Genomic DNA, 22,768 nt, shown 5'->3' on the forward strand with positions numbered 1-22,768 from the left:
ACATCATTTAGGCAGGAGAGACGGAAAAATAAACAGAGAGAAAGGGCTATAAGGGCGGAGATTCTTAATCTGAGCTTGAAATTCAAACAAACCCTCATCAATTTTGATTCCCCTCTCAACTCTCCAATAGAAACCACCGGGGCAGTGTCCGTTTCCTAGAACATCTACGTTTCTCCCCGTGGTGGAACAAAACTGAGGAGATAGGCAGGGATGGGTGGGGGGAGACATCAAACAAAGGAAAAAGAAACGTGTGACGGAAAGCCAAAGCAAATATTTTGGATTATGTTATTAATGGGAAACTGGAGGAAGATTATGGGCAAGACTGCCTATGTATCAGTGTCTGTCAACAGTAAAGATCGATGACATGCGGCCATCCCAGCAAATAAACTTCTGCACTCTGTAAATATGTAATGGTCTGGTAAACGCGAGGATACTGGCAGAAGTTAGGATCGTCATTCTACACAATTACTGCATTTATGTGTAATGCACTGAGAAAAACCAAGGTGGTAAGCACATGTAAGGGGTTCAGGAAACCCTCTTAGACCCCCAAATCTTGCATATGAGGTGAATGCCTTCTTTGATCTATAAGTTTTGACTTATAATACCACTTGTGGCACTTTACAAAGCATTCAAATCACTATTCAGATAGTGGATCTTTATTTATTTTATTTTATTTTTGTTATACATAATTCCATAATTTTATAATAACTTTTATTATATTTATATATTAGTTATTATTTTATTTAAAATGTAATTTATATATATATATATATATATATATATATATATATATATATATAATCAGTTTAAAATAATGTTTTATCAAAAGGTATATTATACATATATATTTATTATATATTTTTTTATGACATGTTAATAATATTAATGTTATTATAACATGTATCATTATTGCAGTCATATATAATTTAAATATTTTAAATGGTATTATATATTAGACATTATATATGTTTAGTATATAATATTAGTATAATTATATTATCATATAATATAATCATTTATCATTATTGCCATTTTTATTATATTTGAAAATATTTTTATTATATATATAATACTATTAGTATATCATTATAATATATAATATATGTAATATATAATTATATTACAATATTATATTGTATATATTATTTATTTTATTATTTATTATTATAACATTATATTATTTTATTATAATATATAATTTTTTAATATTATATCATTTATACATATAATAGTATACATATAAAATACATAATATCATTATTGCGGTCTTTGTTTTTACTTTATTTAAAATTTATTTTTACACTCATATATATATATATATATATATATATACATTATTTTAATTATAATATATATATATATACTATTATTTTAATTATAATATATATAATATATAATTATATTCTATTGCAATTTTATATTATTTTTTATATTATAATATATAATTTAAATATGTTTAAATTGTATTATATGTCATACAATTGTAATATATTTATTATAACATTATAATATATAGTTTTTCCACATTATATATATATATATATATATATATATAGCAATTTTATAATATATTATTTTACATATTATAATATATAATCTAAATATTCTTAAATTGTATTATATGTTATACAGTTATAATATATTTATTATAATATTATAATATATACTTTTTCAACATTATAATATACCATTTAAATATAATATAATAAATATATATATAATAAAATATATAATAATATAATATTAATATAATATAATATTAATGTCATTTAATGTAATATTAGCATTATAATATTAGTTTATATTAGTCTTTTAGTTTATATTATATATATATATATATATATAAAGAATATATATATATATATATACATTCTTAAATTGTATTATGTTTATAAATTAAAATTATACTATAAAATATATAATTTTTCAACATTATAATATACCATTTAATATAATATAATTAATATAATATATCATATAATATATAATAATATAATAAAATATGTATATAAAATAATATAATATTAGCATTATTGCAGTCTTTTAGTTTATATATATATAACTTTATATAACATTAAATAATTTATTATTATTGCAGTCTTTATTACATAATTATTCCATCATACTTTATTACATCCCACACACTATTAATATATAATTAATATATAATTATATTACAATACTACAATTTTTATATATTATAATTTTATTATTTATTATTATGATATAATAACATTATTTTTCTTATATTATTTTATTATAATATAGAATTTTAAAATATTATATCTTTATACATATAATAATATACATATAAGACAAATATTCACATTACAAATATTATCACAAATATCATCATTGCAGTCTTTTAGTTTTTATTTTTATATATATATATATATATATATATATATATATACAGGGTGGGCCATTTATATGGATACATCACACATCAAACTTATTGGGAATTTCACAAGAAAAACAATGGTGTGCTTGGTTTTAACGTAACTTTATTCTTTCATGAGTTATTTACAAGTTTCTGACCACTTATAATGTGCCACAAACAGGACGTTAATATCACCAACCATTCCCATTTTATTAAGGTGTATCCATATAAATGGCCCACCCTGTATATATATATATATATATATACATATCATATATACATATCATATTAATCGTCATATAAAGTTATGCTATTTATATATGAATTACATCATAAATTGTAATTGTATACTACATTTATGCATTAAATAAACAGATTTTAAAAACTTGAATTGTAGCTCTTTTTGCAGGTTTTCCACTTTATACCTGCAACTTTTGGAGCCACAGACTCGAGACTGCTGTCCCTGTCAAAATTGAGGTAAGGTGGGTTAAATGAGGAGAAGCTCTGAGCGAGCTCAAGCCCACACAGCCGAAATCGAGGTATTTTTAGATTTAGCGGAGGGTGCAAACGTCCAGCTTCATTGTCAGATCAAAGCCGCCACTTATGGCACTCCTGGCAGAACACTGATGTATTTTAAGGGGAAACAGGATGACAAATGTTATATTTACACCCTCGATCTAAATATTTACCTATTTTCAGTTCCCCCCACACAACTCGTCACCGCCCGCTCATTCACGATCCTCCCATTTTAGTAGCAGGAGTCCAACAACACTTCAACGGAACATCCCGTGTGTCGCGAAGGTAGGATAATCCCTACACATCGCAGTGCATCGCGTTGTTTTATGAATAGCAGCTTATGCTCATTCACACACCTGTAGCTCAGGTCGATCAAACGGTGTCTCCGTGTGTTTACAATATAGCATATACAGCCTGAATGTACTTAAAGTTCGTGTCTGTCAGGAAAACACTGCATAAGAGCCTGATGCGATAGTTGAGCAGTTCAGCACCACGGACAGCGACACTAGAATCGCAAAAGCATCAACCTCGCTTGACTTTTGCCATTGTTTTTGGATAATTACAATGAGCTATTTAATAAATAACTACACGAAAAGCCAAGTGCTATTTAAAGGAGATTTTCAAATCAGTTTGAAGCGAACAGGCACTTGTTTCACCAGCTCTCGAATGGAGTTTGGCGACACCATGCGGCAAGACGCTCAATTATTTTCCCCCCCGTATGGGTTTTCTACCGCACTGGTCAAATTAGTGTACTTTGTGTTCTGCACGTTCACTTTTAGTATTATGCTTCGCATTTCGACACGTTTACAAGCCACAGTGTTTCTGCGACTACAGCGCGGTCGTTTTTCACATCGCATGGACTTAAAGCTGAAACTGAAAATGTTAGACACACCTCTTTAGACAAACGAGGCAACCCCAGCAACACCAACTTTTCCACGCGTCTCCCTTAATGATCTCCCTAACCAGAGCACGCCAGAAGAACCCCAGCTTGTGCAAAGCAACTACCAGGCTTAAAGATCAAATATAGGCTAGTGGTGCGCGTCTGCCACGGAATCCATTGGCAAATGAGTTTTTCACGATGCCTGGCGACTGCAAGGAGTGGTTTCGCTCTGGGAAACCGGGGCTGTGGTCACTTGCAGCGCGGACACTGTCCGTCTTTCACCTCTTTAGCCCGAGCCATTTTCATTAGCGCTAGGCTGTCTGCGAGCACAACAGGGACGGTTGTAATCAGCAGCCATAGACTGTGAAGTGGGAGAACCTAAACGTGACGTCAATGCCTAGTAACTGACGCAGCCCTTAAAAAAAAAGCGAGATTCTGCAAGCGTTAATTATCATCGTTTGTGTACTGCTCTAAAGACAAAACATATTCGGCTCGGTTGTTTGCGCGCTCGGGTCCGTCTGTGTGAGTGAGAGTGTGTGCGTGCGTGCGTGCGTGTGTTTTCTTTATGAGCAGCGAATCCGTCCCGAGTTTCCAAGCGAAAGTTGCATGGAGACACGCCGCATAAGACGCGTATAATAAAGAGGATGGCGAGCAACATAAAGGAACGAGGAGAGCGGGAACAACTTGTGCTGAGAAAGCGAACGTTTAAGAAATATTTAGCCCATAAGAGAGAGGGGCACTGAAGCAGTTCGTTTGAGAAAAAAAGAAAGAAAGAAAAAAATCACTGCAGCGATGCATCGGAGGCGAGTCGGAGCCCTTGCATGGAGTTGGAGAGGCAAAATTAATGTACATTACATGCACTCCACGTAACGCTCCTGAGCGATGTCTTTGTGAGTGTTTTTTTTTCTTACTGGGCGCTAAAAATAGCATCAGTGTTTGATCGTGGTCCAGAAATAGGCAGAGGGTATCACTTGTATAAAAAGGACTGCGATTCTGACAAAACTTGGACGTGTTGCTGAGGATAGATATGAATCAAGGGCAGTATTTGATTTTTCGTCTTGCTTGTTGTTTTTGCTCACGTATGATGATGGTGTTATACTCATGTCTGTGTTTTTCCTGCTTTCAGCCAGGGCTTCCTGCACTGGTAAGTACACATTCGCGACGCTTTCTTTGGGTTCACATGTTTATTTGATTTTTTTGCACGATTTCTTGCATGCATTGATTGAGTAGCCTAACGTGCCATTCCCTCCACCGATCACCAAGCATTTCTTTCACGCATAGTGTCTCAAACAGGTGCTTTTCTGTTTTTATCCACTTGTTAAAAATGAAATAAACCACTCTCTCCTCAGACCAGGAATCTCGCGAATGGTAAATAAGTGAAATCCAAATCCAAACTCCTTTGTCTGACGGCGCTGTTGAGTCGTTTTTTGCCTCTTCGCTACAGCTGAAAGTGTGAATGGAAAGCGATAACACTAGAAGAGTGAGGAGACATATCTCTCAAAATATGCGAAGAGGAAAATAGGCTAATAAATATAGGTGGAAGACGCCGCGCCAAAAGGAAAATCACCAGCAGCAGCCGACGAGGGAAGCCCTGGTGTGGCGTCAAGGGGTTCCGTGCAAGCAAAATCGCCCTTAAATGGTCAGCCCTGTTTTGGCCATCACCCGTGAAAGGGATGCCACTCGGCACACGTTCTCAAAACGCAGCGCTTAAGTTTTGTGTCTTTTCGTGCAATGTTCCCGCTTGCGTTGTTTGAACACTTCCATCAGATGTGCTTGAGACTGTGTAGCTATAGGCGGATTCACATGGATTACTCTTCCGCCCACGTCATTTTCATTATACAGTACTGCAATCGACTGTTTTCTATTGCTGTGGACTATAATACTGGTCTTGTGCCAGAACGAACGCGTCTGTGCAGTTGCGCAAAACAATCACGTTGTGATCGCCAGTGTTGTTTTAATCAAAGCATCTCTTAATAAATGTCTAACTTCAATCCTGCAGCGTGCATAAGTGCCTTAAGCGTTAGCAGACAGTATTTCTCAAATTGATGGTGATGTGTATGTAATCCAAAAGCAAAATTTTACATCTGAGTTCGCGTAAATACTTCAAACCGTACATGCCAGAGTAGCGAGTCCAGGAATGACCGCGGATCTTTGCAGAAAAAAACTCATTACCTTGACCTTTTCAAAGACACTGTGGCTCTCTATACACCTATCCCAGACATAGCAAGATCTTCTCAAGTCAAAGCTGGCGTTGTAATGTTAGTGGAAACACGGTTTTATCCGAGTCGTGACTGCTATAGTGAGTAATATGTGCGCGTTGGCTGCGTCAGGAGATGCAGTCGCTGTGCGGTGCAGACAGAAGGGGGAGAATCGTGACTGACTGGAGACGTCCGCAAATGATGCGACCACCAAATAAAATCCTCATAATGGTGGCATCTGGGCTTGATCGTTTTTTTTTTTTTTTCTTTTTACACCTGTTACATCTCAAGCCATATCTCTTTTGCCTAGCCACCTCAACCTCCCCTTGCACCACGAAGGCGAAAGAAGAATATCAGTGATTAAGGGGAAGGGAGGGGGGGGATCTTGGTTCGGGATGAATTTAGACTGGGGGGTGGCAAGGAGGGAGGGAGGAGGGAGGGGGTGTCCAGATATAGATCGTGACCCTCCCACTTTGTATAGTTTCTTGCATAGTTCCAACAAGAGCCACTCTTTAACAATTTTGATCGTGTGGATGCAAGAAAAGAACTTCACGGGTAAGTGAAACGAAGTCACATTCCACAGCTGAATTGAGAAGTGATCCACACTTTTGCTGTGTTGTCATGCCAAGTTGTGAGAAATTGAACGGCTGTTGATGCATTTGCAAAATGTTGTTGTTGTTGTTGTTGGATGTAGAACATTTATGTAACGATGCCAATCGCTTAGTAACGCACCATTGTTTTGTTTGTTGTGCCTGCAGGCGATGATGCAACTGTAATGTATAGAATTTGCTATGTTCTGCTGATAGTTTAGAGACCCCCGTGTCCTCACTGAGTGGTATCAGCCAGTGAACTCTCTGTGGTCATGCAATGAAATTGCCTCGGAAGCCTGTCATGTTGTTGTCGTCGTGCTGGCGATGTGCTGCTTTGTTTTACATGCACGCTAGAACGCGACGCCTCCAAAATGTTAGTCGTTTTGAAAACGACCCTAATGTCTGTTTTGAATGGAAATATGACGATGTACTTGCAGACATGAATGCACGCCACCCCGACGCGGTGTGCGAGAGACGTAGCAACCCGTTTTGAAACGTGACGAATTGGGCTTCAAAAGAGAAACGGATAAAAACATTTAATGTTATTGTCTTACACGGAATATTTCTGGTCACTTGCGCCAACTAGGATACAATTTGGTTTCCCCTTTCTTTCTTTCTCTTTTTTTCTTTTTTTTTCAAAAAGGGGGGTCCCTATATGAGCAAGAAACCGATTGGTGGATGACGATTTTTTGTTTGCGCCAATAAGATCTCTCGCTGCTCTCTATTTATTGCGAGCAGATTACAGACTGCTCTCTCCTCACCAAGAGCGCTTCATCTGCTCAGTTCTCCGGCATCACGAACCAGAGGATGTATTTCATAGTAGCAACAAAACGGCGAGGCGAAAAGAAACCAGCTCAATGGTCGCTCTCTCATATGTGTGTCTTTGTTTAAATGCAATTATCGCAGCGCACGTCGCGACTAGAAAAGCCAGCGAAAATAAACTACTGGGAAGGAGTGAGAATTCAGCACCGCGGACAGCGCTCGCACGCAGAATACAGGCATTTGGATGCTGGCTGCTCTCAAAGCTTCCCATGCTCGTAGAATGTGAATGAGTTGGATACAGTTCAGCCACGGAAAAGGGCTTCGCGCTCTCGCTTTTTCCCGATGTCTGGACACAATAGGATTGGGAAACCAGAGCCATGCACAAGCCACCTGGATGTCACTGTTTGATGTCACGGACTTCAGACTGCGATTTGTCTTTCGCGAATCTTTTTGCGGTCTGGGCTTGCTGTTCATAAGTATCTAGCTGGGAAGCCCTTACCCCAAAAAGCATTTGCGGAAGGCGCATTCACCGACTGATGCTCTCCATACGCTGCGCGGATTAAATGCTTGCATTATTATTATTATACTAATTATTATTATTACTGTATTTATTTTCTACAAATACTTTGTAATTTTTTTTCTTCCCAAAAATGTCATCACTGTATTGCGGCTCAAATGTAAAGCCGAACTTCTTCTCTCCCACTTACGTCCCCAAAGTCTAAGATCCCTCCCTGTCGAGAGTTATCTGGCGTCTCCATTGCCAGAATATTTGCTCTCGTTAATACGATTACAAAAAGTCACCCAAACAAAACCACAGTTCCACCAACGAGCCTCCCAGTTTGCACGTGGGAAAACACAGTGGTCCATTCGGGGGAAAGAGAGAGAGAGAGAGAGGAGGGGGGCATCTCGTTAGTGTGCTATTCACTTAGAAGCCAAACAATGTTGAAATGACCCCACCCTGTTCGCAATAACATATAAGCTGTATAACCCTGCCGGACGCAGTTATAGTTCTACACAGGTTTAAAATTAAAATATCAGCCCATTGACAGAGTGCCAGAGTGTGTGTGAGAGAGTGTGTGTGAGTGTGTGTGTGTGTGTAAGAGAACACGTCACCGTAGGTGCCCAAAGACAACAAGGTTTCACCCAACCTCCTCGGTTTCTTTTCTTTTATTTCTTTTCTCTCCCTCTTTTTACACACACCATCGTTCCTTCCTTCCCTCACACACACACACACACACACACACTCAAACACACACACAGTATTTTGGAAATATGACACCTCGATGAAATATGACACACCTACGCACACCCAGGATATAACATGTAGACACATTGGGTGATAAAGTCTTCATGCCATGCAGATACAGTCCATTGAGAAATTCTCAGCAACTGAGAAGTGACGTGATCCGTGTCACTACAGTCTTCAAGTCAGGTCCCCCAAGTACCTCATAAGTCATTTCCCGTTTTCGGTGACACTCACCTGTCCCCTGTCCTATATGCGAGAGGAAGTGCAAATAAAAATGCCCCCATTATAGGCTACAGTATTTGGAAAAGGCTCCAAAGTCCCTCAGTGACGACAACCCTAAATTCCTCCAGGTCAGACTAACATTCATTTCGTCTGTGTTCCCTCACACATTAATGCACTATAACAAAGATGCACGGTATTTGATTATATGGTTACAAAATTAGGACAATTAAAAAATGACGTCAAGAAGAGGTTCTCCTGAAATTGGTTAAGAAATAATAGAAAGCTTTAACTTTATGGAGTTTTGCATATCATCTGTTTTTCTGAAAGCTAAGGGCTTGAAAAAGTTGATGATCAAAATCTTTAAGTTAAAAATCCTCAATCTGTACAATCCAATGATGTAAGCGTTCGTTTTGAGTTTGGGTTTTTATTCAAGTAATTCATCTAAAGCTCATTCAAAAAGCAAGCGGAAGGTTGATTTACAGAAAAAAAAATCGGATTTTGGTGGCCTAATAAATTTAAATCATTATATCATATCAAACAGCAAGAATCCGTGATTAAATGGCGTTAGAAATATTATAATACCTTATAAACAGCATCAGGAGGAAGCTCCTACGTAAAGCACGTACATCGTATAAAGGTTGTCTTTATTTTGCAAAAACAGAATGTTTATTTCTGTTTATTTAACTTATAACACCAGTTTCTATCGTTTCTACTCGACTTCACAAGATTTCCGAGTTTTCCGCATGAGGGGTTTAACTCCGAGTGGTCGAAAAAGTGCAAGAAACTTTTCTAAACTAATAAATTAAGCCAGCAAATACTGTTGAGTTTTAAAGTTCACTGGCTAGATTTTTTTTATTGACCTCTGTAGCTCTTTTTACTGTCTAAACGCATTTAATGAAGCTTTTCGTGACTTTGCGTCACTTTAGTCCGTCCTCAAAATGCGTATCTAAACTTATTTGAAAAGTGCACCAAACGTTTTTTTCTGTGGGGTGAATGGCACGACATAGACACGAAGGGCTTTTCCATTCACTCATTTGTTTTTCCCCCATTATGTACTGTTCCCAACTTTTTCTGTTCACCAGACATGCCTTGTATATTTCTGAACTGTGCGTTCAAACGACCCCAGTGTTATTTATGTACAACTTTGTGTTCTTGTGTTTGTGCACAGGGCAGGACAGAACTTGAGGCATCCATCGTGTCAAGGACGGAGGGTGAAATGAACGACTCGAATCACAGAACGTTCCCAAACGGTGCTGCTCGTGACGTCACTGGCTTCGTAAGTTCATTCTTTCCGTCTCAGCCCTTTGCAAGAGTGGCCTCTGTTTTTATATGTATCTGTCACTAAGCGTTTGAAACTGCAACAGGGACAAGATTTTTAAAAGTTTTTATGATATTACGAGGTTTTGACTGTTGAAGGGTTTTCTTTGTTATTGTTATCCCTGTCAAACTGTTGTATTCAACGGTTTCAGGCCTGTGTAACGTCTTAAGAGCTCCGGATGCAGTTTACAGTTAAACAGTCTGAAAGTCACAAAGGTGGGTGTGGCGACCTGTATAGTGTGTATCAGGATAATAACATGATCATTTATACATTTTGTAAATTATTTTTAGTTTAGTTTGATAGAAAAGTTTGCTTATGGAAAACACAGCATGCTTTTTTTTCTATAATGAATTTAATAACTGGTTTGTCAGTGATATATTTATGCTTAACACACCTTAAATATTTATTGCATATAACAATTACGTACGTAAATACATTCTCATAAGTGTAAGTGTATGTGATATGTGCACAGACGCATTCACACACCAATATACACACACACTGATTTCATATCTGTACGCGTATGTAGATAGTTAAAAATTAAAAAAGTGTTTGTTAAGAATAATAAATGAACCAAAATATTTGGTAGTTTTTGTGTATGTTTTAGCTCTCCCTGCATGCCGTTACTTACATTACGCAGACTTGTATTGAACGTATTGAAGTGAAATCACCACTGAAGGTATATGAGATATTATGTTGAGCTGCAAAATATAAAAAATTAAGCTACGTTTGTGGAAAAAAAGATATATGCATTGGCACGTCAACAGTTTTAGTTGTCTATGGAGTTAGAGATCTTAGTGTGTGACTTTCAGCAGTATTGCTACTTGCAGGTTAGTTTAAAATAAATGCAAGGATTGTTTTTAAATGGAAAAAAACATGAATTTATCATAAAAATATTTATGACCTACAGAGTAAGGGAGAGTATTAACAAACTCTGGACGTTCCGAAAGACCCTAGAAGATAAAAGTAGCCAAGTTATTTCTCTCTCTCTTTCTTTTTCTCTGCCACAACATTATGTTGAGCTGCAAAATATAAAAAAATGAAGCTACGTATGTGGAAAAAAATTATATATGCACTGGCACGTCAAGAGCTTTAGTTTTCTGTGGAGTTAGAGATCTTAGTGTATGACTTTCAGCAGTATTGCTAATTTCACGTTAGTACGCAAGGATTCTTTTAGTTCATTGTTTTTTAACTGCAAAAAATATGAATGTATCATAAAAATATTTATGACCTATACAGTAAGGGGCAACAATAAGAAAGACTGGATGCTACAAAAGACCCTAGAAGATAAAATTAGCCATGCTTTGTTTAATGTGTTTCTTTTTTTAAAGAATCAGTGCCACAATATTATGTTGAGCTGCAAAATATTACAACATCAAGCTACATATGTGGAAAAAAAGATATGTGCATTGGCACATCAACAGTTTTAGTTTTCTGTGGAGTTAGAGATCTTAGTGTGTGACTTTCAGCAGTATTGCTAATTGCAGGTAAGTTTAAAATAGCACGCAGGGATTGTTTTTAAAAAATATGTATGACCTACAGAGTTAGGGGGAGTATTAACAAAGACCGGATGGTACAAAAGACCCTAGAAGATAAAATAAGCCAAGTTGTTTTTCTCTCTTTCTTTTTCTCAGCCACAGTATTATGTTGAGCTGCAAAATATAAAAAATTAAACTACGTATGTGAAAAAAATGATATATGCATTGGCACGTCAACAGTTTTAGTTTTCTGTGGAGTTAGAGATCTTAGTGTGTAATTTTCAGCAGTATTGCCAGTTGCAGGTTAGTTTAAAATAATACACAAGGATTCTTTTAGTTCACTGTTTTTAACTGCAAAAAATATGAACGAATAATACAAATATTTATGACGTATACAGTAAGAGGCAGTATTAACAAAGACTGGACGCTACGAAAGACCCTAGAAGATCAAATTAGCCATGCTTTGTTTTCAGTGTTTCTTTTTTAAATAATTAGAGCCACAATATTATGTTAAGCTACAAAATATAAAAAAATGAAGCTACGTATGTGGAAAAAAATTATATGTGCATTGGCACATCAGGAGTTTTAGTTTTCTGTGGAGTTAAAGATCTTAGTGTGTGACTTTCAGCAGTACTGATAAATGCAGGTTAGTTTAAAATAACATGCAAGGATTGTTTTTAAATGCAAAAAACATGAATTTATCATAAAAATATTTATGACCTACAGAGTAAGGCGGAGTATTAACAAACTCTGGACATTCCGAAAGACCCTAGAAGATAAAATTAGACAAGTTTTTTCTCTCTCTCTTTCTTTTTCTCTGCCACAATATTATGTTGAGCTGCAAAATATAAAAAATAAAGCTACTTATGTGGAAAAAAATGATATATGCATTGGCACGTCAATGTCAAGAGTTTTAGTTTTCTGTGGAGTTAGAGATCTTAGTGTGTGACTTTCAGCAGTATTGCTACTTGCAGGTTAGTTTAAAATAATACGCAATAATTATTTTAGTTCATTGTTTTTTAACTGCAAAAAAATATGAATGTATCATAAAAATATTTATGACCTATACAGTAAGGGGCAACAATAAGAAAGACTAGACGCTACAAAAGACCCTAGAAGATAAAATTAGCCATGCTTTGTTTAATGTGTTTCTTTTTTAAAGAATTAGTGCCACAATATTATGTTGAGCTGCAAAATATAAAAAATTAAGCTACGTTTGTGGAAAAAAATGATATGTGCATTGGCACGTCAACAGTTTTAGTTTTAGTCTGTGGAGTTAGAGATCTTAGTGTGTGACTTTCAACAGTATTGCTAATTGCAGGTTAGTTTAAAATAACATGCAAGGATTGTTTTTAAATGGAAAAAAACATGAATTTGTCATAAAAGTATGACCTACAGAGTAAGGGGCAGTATTAACAAAGACCGGACAGTACAAAAGACCCTAGAAGATAAAATTAGCCAAGATTTTTTCTCTCTCTTTCTTTTTCTCAGCCACAGTATTATGTTGAGCTGCAAAATATAAAAAATTAAACTACGTATGTGAAAAAAGTAATATATATATTGGCACGTCAACAGTTTTAGTTTTCTGTGGAGTTAGAGATCTTAGTGTTTTTCAGCAGTATTGGCAATTGCAGGTTAGTTTAAAATAATACACAAGGATTTTTTCAGTTCATTGTTTTAAACATATGAATGTATAATAAAAATATTTATGACGTAAAGAGTAAAAGGCAGTATTAGCAAAGACTGGACGCTAAGACCCTAGAAGATAAAAAAAGCCATTCTTTGTTTTCTGTGTTTCTTTTTTAAATACTTAGAGCCACAATATTATGTAGAGCTGCAAAATATTAAAAAATTAAGCTATGTATGTGGAAAAAAATGATATATGGATTGGTACGTCAAGAGTTTTAGTTTTCTGTGGAGTTAGAGATCTTAGTGTGTGACTTTCAGCAGTATTGCTAATTGCAGGTTAGTTTAAAATAACATGCAAGGATTCTTTTAGTTTATTGTTTTTAAATGCAAAAAACATGAATTTATCTTAAAAATATATATGACATACAGAGAAAGGGGCAGCGGTAACAAAGACTGGACGCTACGATAGACCCTAGAAGATAAAAATAGCCAAGCTTTGTTTAATGTGTTTCTTTTTTAAAGAATTAGTGCCACAATATTACCTTGAGTTGCACAATATAAACAATTAAGCTACGTATGTGGAAAAAAATGATATATGCATTGGCATGTCAAGAGTTTTAGTTTTCTGTGGAGTTAGAGATCTTAGTGTGTCTTTCAGCAGTATTGCCAATTGCAGGTTAGTTTACAATAATACGCAAGGATTCTTTTAGTTCACTGTTTTACAAAATGTAAATGCAAAAAATATAAATGTATCATAAAAATATTTACGACCTACACAGTAAGGGGCAGTATTAACAAAGACTGGACAGTACAAAAGACCCTAGAAGCTTTTTTCTCTCTTTCTTTTTTAGTAATTAGTCCTGCAATATTATGTAAAGCTGCAAAATATAAAAAATTAAGCTACGTATGTGTAAAAAAATGATATGTGCATTGGCCATTGGCTCGCCAACAGTTTTAGTTTTCTGTGGAGTTAGAGATCTTAGTGTGTGACTTTCAGCAGTATTTTAATACTAACAGTATTCCTCATTGCAGGTTAGTTTACAATAATACGCAAGTATTTCTTTTAGTTCATTGTTTTTTACATGTAAAAAATATAAATGTATCATAAAAATATTTACGACCTACAGAGCAAGGCCAGTATTAACAAAGGTTGGACGGTAATAAAGACCCCAAAAGATAAAATTAGCCAAGCTTTTCTTTCTTTTTTGTTAAAGAATTATTGTTAGTGTATTGTCTGATTTGGTCTTTAAACACTATAAACGTTTTAAACCCCCAGCAGAAATTTCACAACATGACGTTAAGTTGCTGATAAACAACCTGAGACAGTTATTATACAGATTTTGAAAGGAATTCTTACAGATTACTGTACTGTAAAATCATACATACTATCTTGTACATTTTCTGTGTATAAGTCATATTTAACTGACATTATAATACTTTTTTTTTAGTGAAGCTAGAGATGGACTGCAACACCAGCTACGATGGGCTGTTTTCATTTAACAGTCTAATAAAATTCCAGATTTAAACACTTATCAAAATAAATATTAAAAATGTTTTTATATAATATCTCATATTTATATATATTGTTTTTTTACCTGTAGTCTGAGACTTACAGCATTACACGTCAGTATTTTTTTTCTCAGAGAAAGACTTCACTCAGCTAAAACTGTTTTCACACGTCTCTCCCTTTGAAGAATTAATTCAAACACACACAAGTAGTAAGAACATCTATGATTTTTTGATAAATCAGCTATAGGTTTCTTAATTAATTAACAGGGTGAGCAAAAGACGTCACCCGGTATTCTCACCCAGACACTTTTAGCTTATTAAAGATGCACGTCTCTGAGAAAAGGCCCTATTGTTCACTGTTAGATTTAACTTCTGCTTGTTTTTTCTAAACAAATAATGTTTTTTAATTCTCTACTTTATCTTTAAACAGTAGTGAGTTCATATAACACTCACAAATTCATGTTAAACTAGTAATAATAAGTCTATATAAATAAAAAGAACTGAAAAGCATCACAAACAAATAATTTATAACTTCCATTATCTATTATGATGAAAAATCTAATGTTGCAGTTATTAAACGAGATTTTTGTATCATGACGCACAGTGTTTTTTCATGTTGTTTACTGTTTTACCCTTCTTTTCCCTTAGCTCTTCCCCTCTGGTCTCTCTCAACGTATTATTTTCCGGTCTGAGGAGGACATGTCGTATCAAAAACATTTTTTTATCTCCTCACGAGCATTTTGTTATGATACAGCGGCACCGCAATAACATTTAAAGCTTTTTATCATATTCTTTGACTTTTCTAAATTGTTTGGAAAATGACATGCTGTAGATTTTAAACTTTAACTGTCATTTGAATCAGTCCACAGGAACATGATGCCAACATTAGCCTGCCGTAATGACAAATAACACTTATGGAATGATGCCCGCGTGGATTAACAAGAGGAATGTTTGCATATGTGGCCCCCCGTCCCTTCTTTCCCTCTTTTCTCACATTCCCGCCATCCATACATGGATGAGTCAGGGAAGGTGTGAGGGATGAGTCAGTTCCGGGCGGAATTTTTAGGGAAGGGGAGTGTCTGCTTGTTCCTAAGAGGGTGGTCCCATCATGTGAACATGGCATGACCTCACTGCCGCAGAAATACCCGTTCACGCATTCACTCGGCATTAATGTGCTCCCTACATAACCAGTGCAAACACAGTTCATGTCTGTGTGTGTATATAGATAGATAGATAGATAGATGGATATAGATATAGATATATATTCCAGGTTCCAGTTTTAAAATGTAATTTTGTGGTAAAATACATTCATTTAAATGTGAGTATGAGTTTTCAGTTACCTAAACAGCACCAAAAAATTACTTTTTATTAAAAAATAAGCTTACGTCCATTCAAATTGGGCTCTTCTTAAAATATCTCATATAGATTTAAATATAGTGTATTGAAATAAAACATTAAAATAAAAAGTTGTATTTATGAAATATATAAGACTGTAATTTGTACTAAGAATGGAGAAAGAATTCTAACTTTACAGTGTTAGAACATATTCATGTACATACAGGACAATCTGAAATCTAAAATAATAAAATATAACTAATACAAATAGACTAAAACAATACAAAAATAGCACTTATTAAGCACTAAATGCCAGTACTATTTATTTATTTTTTAAATCAACAATTTTAGCACAAGTACAGATCGTAGACGCTGTGTGTGTGGTTTTGTGTTTATGTTTGGTTGCATGTCTGCATGCATGTTTTTTGGGGGGTTTTCTTGGTAATTGTTTGTGTCTTTTATTTGTAGAAAATCTGCTGATGACTGGACGTCTTTGCAAAAGTGAGATGTGAAGCCAAACTGACTGCGTTACTCATGGAAGGGGAGGAACGGCTTACAGGAATGGAAGATGATGAAGGAAAATGAGGAGTTTACCAATAAACAAGGTATCAGCCGACACCTATTTAGACCCAAAAACATCTATAGGGAAGCATGGGAGTGTCTGGCACTCGAATGAATTGTAATGCAAAATGCACTTTCTGTGGCATGACATCCATTCACACTTTAGGCTTTGCTGATGGGTGAAACTCAGTGACCTGTAAATCTTGACTGATCAAATGTGTAACTGAAGCAATAATTTAGCAGATGTAAACCAGTTACAGAGAATGTTTTTGAGAGCACTAAAGTACTTCAATTGCAAGAAACAAAGAATGTTAAGAAAATGAGCAGAATTCAGAATAATTTTTTTTGAGCATGTAATGTCTTAAAATCACTTTTAGAAATGTTTTGTAAAAAAATCAACTAAGCAAAACCTTCAATGCACACATTGCATTGTGTTTTTGCATGTTTGCGTCATCTGCTTTGATTGAAATATCTTCTAAAAGAGAAGTTATCCTTTTTAAATCTGTTAAAGGAAGAAAAACAAGGTTTTTAAATGGTCGCTGACCACGTATATAATGCTAAAAAAACAATATAGATGTGACAGGTCAGGTTTGGTAGTGTCGTGAGGAAAGTACAGGCTCTGACGGCACATAAAAAGATGACGACGTACAGAAGGAAGCACTTATTATATTATTGCAGTCTTGCTGACTAAAATGGATGCTGCTTATATATATATAAAAATATAACTAGTTTTTTAAAAACAGCTATTTTATGTACTAACCAGTTTTATAAAACTATCAAAACCAGCAATCCAGAAAGGATGTATCCAAAAACAGAGGCATTGCACAAAAGATGTTAGCTGGACAAATTAGATACAATTAATACAATATATTTATTGAATTGAAAGCAATATATATATATTTATATGTGTATAAATGCTGGTATTTCACACTTTTTAATGATGCATTAACTAAAATGACATTAAAAAGCTTACTATGTATTTTATCTGATATGTGGCTGTTTATCTTTAGTAAGGTAAAAACCTTTATTAAAAATAAGACAAATAACGTAGTAGAAACTAGTTTTATACTAAAGGAATATAGTATAATAATGTAATAGAAACGAGTGAAGTAATCTGCATTGTAACTAAGTTTCACCCTAGACTTTGAGGTAGTACGCACATTTTTAAGCGGTCACACAAGTTTTTAGAGGGTTGCATGAGCTGTGTGGCCTGGTTTTGGTCTTTTTGTGTGCTTTTTTGTTTGTATATGAATGTAGAGCCAGCAAGCCTGAGTAGACTGACGTATAACCACAGACGTACAAGCATGCAATCTCAGACAGTGATACCTGATGCACTACAATATTATATATATATATATATATATATATATATATATTGATAACAATAATAATTGCTGTGTATAAGGTTATAGCACAGATTATCATTAGGTATGTAGATATATAGATATATATACTGTTTAAATGATGCTGTAAAACTAACAGTCATCGTTCTGCTTGATTTTATATTGATTACATACCATACTATATTGTACCTCTTAACTAGTCTGTATTGAGAGAAGTATAGGCTTCTCAGTCAACACATTTGACCACAGTGATGTTTTTCTGACTGTCATGAGCAGATTTTCATTGAGCAGGCCAGATCTGTGTGTGTATGTGTGTATTAATTGGCCACAAATAACTGAGATGTGTTGCTTGTGTCATATGTTTGCATACCCACACAAAATGCACTGGGAATGTGTGTGCATTGTGCAAGTGTCAGAATGCTTTATGGATGTGTGTTAGATGTCTTGTGAATGTATGTATACTTCTGTTAGAGAATGTAAAGGCAGATGTGTGTGTTTCGACAGTATAGACAGTGGGAGATGAAGTGTGTGTGAATGTTTATGTATCAGCAGGAATGCCTAAGAATGTGTATGTAGGAGTTTAAAATGTCTGTGTGTGTGTGTGTGTGTAAAACATCTTGTGTATAAAAGTAGTAACAGTATGTGCATGTGTAAGTTGCGGTGTTTGTAAAATAAGCACATTTATGTACCAAAATATGTGCAAAGGGAATGAGCAAATGTGCAAGTATTAAAAAAGACATTATTTAAATGCATTTATGTATGCGTATAGATTGTGTAAGTGTTCAATATAACAGATAAAGCGAGAGTGTGTGAATCTGTGTGTGTATTAATATAAATACATGGTTATGTGTATGCACTAGTGTGTGTCAGAATGCTTTGTATATTTTTTTAAGATGTGTGTGTGTGTGTTTGCAAAACCTTGTATGTTCGAAACCATGCACAGATGTGTATGTATAGGTGTGTGTGAGTGTGTGATTGATAAAGAGTGTAAACCATGCTCACAACCATGTGTGTGTGTGTGAAGTTGTGTACGAACCAAAAGTGCATGCGAGTGTATATCAGAAAGCTTTGTAACATTATCGCAAGGCCTCTGTGTGTGTGCAAAATGTTTTTATGTGTGAATACAAACGTACATATAAGTGAGTGTGTGTTTTTTGTCAATTGTACTGACTATATAAGCGTGTTTGTGTATTTACTTACCTAGGAGAGCGCAAATGCATGTGTGTGTTTGTATTGTAAGCCTTGTGTGTGTGTGACTGTTTCAAATCCCTAAAACTGCTTGTAAATGCGAATATGTGTGTAAATATGCACAGAATGCTTGTGTATAATTGTTTGTGCACATGTAGACGGGTGGATGTGTGTGTACAGTAGTGAGCACATGGCCGAGAGGTTGTGAAACGTATGAGAACGAGACGGCAGGCCAGACGAGCCGAAGACATTCAGTCACATAGTGCAGCATATAATTTAGTTGCATTTATATTTATTACATTTGATTTCAAATGCAATTTTAATCTAAATGTGCAGTTTTGTAAATATATTTATCGCACGTTTTGTATTTAACTGTTTGGTGTGTGTTCAGTAAGCAAACATACGCACTTCAAGTAAATTTGCAACATTTTAGCTTGTTTTATTAAATAAATTGACGCTGGAGAATTTTAAACACTGTAATATTAATCTAAAACACAAACGTGTTGAAACTGTAGTAGTTTAGAGCAGGTTTGATTTAAAATGTATTAATTTTGACAAATTGTGTATTGCAGATGTTAAGATAGCAGGATTGATTTGAATCATTGGTGTCTGTACAGTTGTTTAAAATCTTATAAAATGTATTAAATGAACAAGGATGAAAAGTGGACACGAATATGTGAATGTGCATGAAGAAACAAGACATTAGACTGTCTTTGCGTCTGTGGTACCTGAGTGTGTGTGTGTAGACAGAAGCATGTGTTATATTGTTTATGAGCAGAAAAAATATACATTGTTAAAGAACAAACCCCAAACAAATATTTATATTGCTGTAAATCTTTTTAAATCACTCCTGATGTATTAAACCATAAATCTTCATCTGTTTTTCCATCCTTTCTCTTTCAAACCCCGTCTAGCGTGGCAAAGGCCCCAGTCGTGAGAATACCGTAGTGAACTCCTATGGTTAATCATCTGATTCACAACATTCACACGTCAGAGGGAAAAATGACAAGGTATGTAGGATTTTTTTCAGTGTCTATATTGTTTTTAATCATGCAATGTGACCTATGTCGAGCTGACAGTATATGAATGTGCTTCTCAATATATGTTGTAGAGTAAAATAATGATTTTCAGCTTATAAACACACTATAAACTGTTGGATAAAATATTATATTTCACGAATGAGCAGTAGTTGTGATAAAAACTGTTTTAAAAATATATTTGAGTGCAATATAATCCCATCAGTAAATCTGTTTTTAGATGGTACATAAATGATGCATTATTCAGAGGATATCACCTTATAAAAATACTAAAATGTGCTTTGTTTTTTTTTTCCCCTTATAGGATAAAAGTCTGGGAAACTTTACCTTGTGTCCTGCACAGGATGAACGTCAAACCAGCGTCTGTTAAACTGCTTTCCACCTGTAAATGGATATTCAGCAAGTTGATTACTTTGTAGGAACAACATTAACACTGTCAGGTATTTGCAATATTTGTCTGTAAACTACTTTGGGTTTAATAAATGAGATGGAGCTGCTTACGTTGTGACGTGCACACGTTTGTAACGTCTGAAACGCAGGAGCTGAGACGTAATATGAAAATGATAACGTGTTAAATACGTGAGCTTTAAAAACGTTTACTCGCACATAAATCCATGTATAGATACGTATGTTGTAATTATTCACCTGAATGAGAGAAACTGTATAGACGAGACGCACGTAAAAGCGCTTGTGATGAGTTGTGTTGTTTTAATTCTCAAATCAGACGCAGTCTGATTTAATCGTATTTGTTCTAATTAAATAATAGCCTATATGTAGCTTGAAATGGATTTGTTGTGACTGAGGTAATAAGAACGTGTGCGTAGCGCAAGCGCGTGAAACGTCTACGTCTGTAGACGTGTGTGAAAATTACAGACGCGAGTTTTTAAGCTTGTGGTGCTTTATAGTTGTTAGGCTTACATATTTGTGAGATCATAATAGTTTGTTTAAAATGTTATATGAAGCTGTAGACGCTTGAACGGAGAGTTGGAGCTGTCAGGCGTTCACTGCACATGCTGCTGAAACGCGCTGCTGCTGCTGACGTATCACTCACACGGCCCAAATGAGCCTAGAACTAAAATAATGCTGCGTTTTCATACGTTCTTTCGCTAGATATGTTTATTATACTGTATATATGCAATAAGGTTTAATAACTAGTGTTTAGGGAGCATTTTGAATACAGTAAATGTGAAATATGACATGCTGGAATTGCCAAAGGGTCAGAGGGGCTGGGTAGTGAAGAAAGGGGGAGATATAAATATGTTTAAATTAAAGAATAAAGATTATAGTCGTCGAGTTAGTATTAGGATATCTGTGGTAGATCAGTGAGCGTCGAGGACTGAAAGCTGGAATGTATAATGTAATACGTGAGAGAACAAACGTGTGTGTGTGAGAGAGAGAGAGAGAGAGAGAGAGAGAGAGTGTGTGTGTGTGTGTGTTATGTCTAAAATTGTGTGTTTTATGCTTTGTCTAAGCAAAAGATAATTAAGTAAAACATAGATTTCACAGCAGTATTAAGAGTATTTATTTTGCAGGATAATAATAAAAAAATAACACTGTGTTTTGGATTGCTTGTGCCTTACGTCTTTTATTTGTATTGCTTTATAATTATAGTATTTTCTGCTTAGCTGCTATTGTATATCACACAGCCCTAAATGTGTTGTATAACAGCTGAATTGAGTAAAATGAGCAAAGTGTGCTTGCTGCAGTGTGGACGACGTAAGAACGTAACGTGTGAGTTCTGCACTTCTGTGTATTTGAACGTCACGCACACTGAGAAAAAAATATGCTGCACTAACTATTCGACTCTGACTAATTGTTTAGCTATTTTATTGCATGAAACATGCTGTACATGTGGTGAGGGTAATATATGGTGTGATTGCAAATTCCAAAGCCTGGAAGTTCAGACAAAGTTATGAATCACCTATTTTGTAAACAAACTGCTTGCTTTATGTATTCTCTATCCCATGTCAGAGAAAAATAAAATGTTTGGAGGTATTTTTAGAGTCTGTTTGCTTATTTGTCTGTGGGGGGGACTGGAAAATTAACTACTTTTGTAACACTGAAAACGTTTTGTGTGCATTTAAAGCCTTTCGGATATAAAAAAAGACTTAGGGTTGCATGAGGGGGGCAATGCATAGAGAGAAAAGCTTCTACAGCTGGAGTATCTTATAATTAAAAATACAGACATTAAAATGTTTTTCTTAACGACACCAATGCTTTTTTCTACTAAACAGTATCTAGTTTACATGTTGCATGTGTTGCTTGAATTGTTCACCTATTGGTGGGCTTATATTTTACGTTAAGTTTCGGCTCCTGAGTGAACCGAATGGCGACAGTGGACATGGATGTGTTGGAGTGATCCAGTATGTGTTGTAGTCTGACTGAATGTCAAACTGACAAGCTAGGCACGAGTCAAGGGCAAAAAAACAGTCCGATTGACGCGAGTTTCGCCGCTTACAACACTCGCGTATCGCTTTCGTACCTGCACGCATATGTGAGTCGATTAAAAATGTGCTTCACAACTGTTTACGCTGTATTTTCACAGTTTGCTCAGCTGCATAGCTACTACGTGCCTA

General features: G+C 35.2%; 1 long non-coding RNA gene across 5 annotated transcripts; it reads left to right on the forward strand.

Moving 5' to 3' along the window:
• The first annotated feature begins 3,046 nt into the window (after positions 1-3,046).
• On the forward strand, positions 3,047-22,179 carry LOC127156966 (uncharacterized). 5 transcript variants are annotated; one of them, XR_007825805.1, is made up of 6 exons: positions 3,047-3,181; positions 4,903-4,920; positions 9,963-10,070; positions 16,532-16,668; positions 20,070-20,165; positions 20,497-22,179. It is a non-coding gene; the product is annotated as an uncharacterized LOC127156966 (long non-coding RNA). The 5 variants fall into 5 exon arrangements; XR_007825808.1 differs by lacking the exon at positions 3,047-3,181 and adding an exon at positions 10,264-10,327 and having other exon boundaries at positions 3,699-4,920; XR_007825806.1 differs by lacking the exon at positions 3,047-3,181 and adding an exon at positions 3,711-4,666.
• Positions 22,180-22,768: the final 589 nt, after the last annotated feature.

The sequence above is a fragment of the Labeo rohita genome, chromosome 25 (assembly GCF_022985175.1).
Source record: "Labeo rohita strain BAU-BD-2019 chromosome 25, IGBB_LRoh.1.0, whole genome shotgun sequence".
Classification (NCBI taxonomy): domain Eukaryota; kingdom Metazoa; phylum Chordata; class Actinopteri; order Cypriniformes; family Cyprinidae; genus Labeo; species Labeo rohita.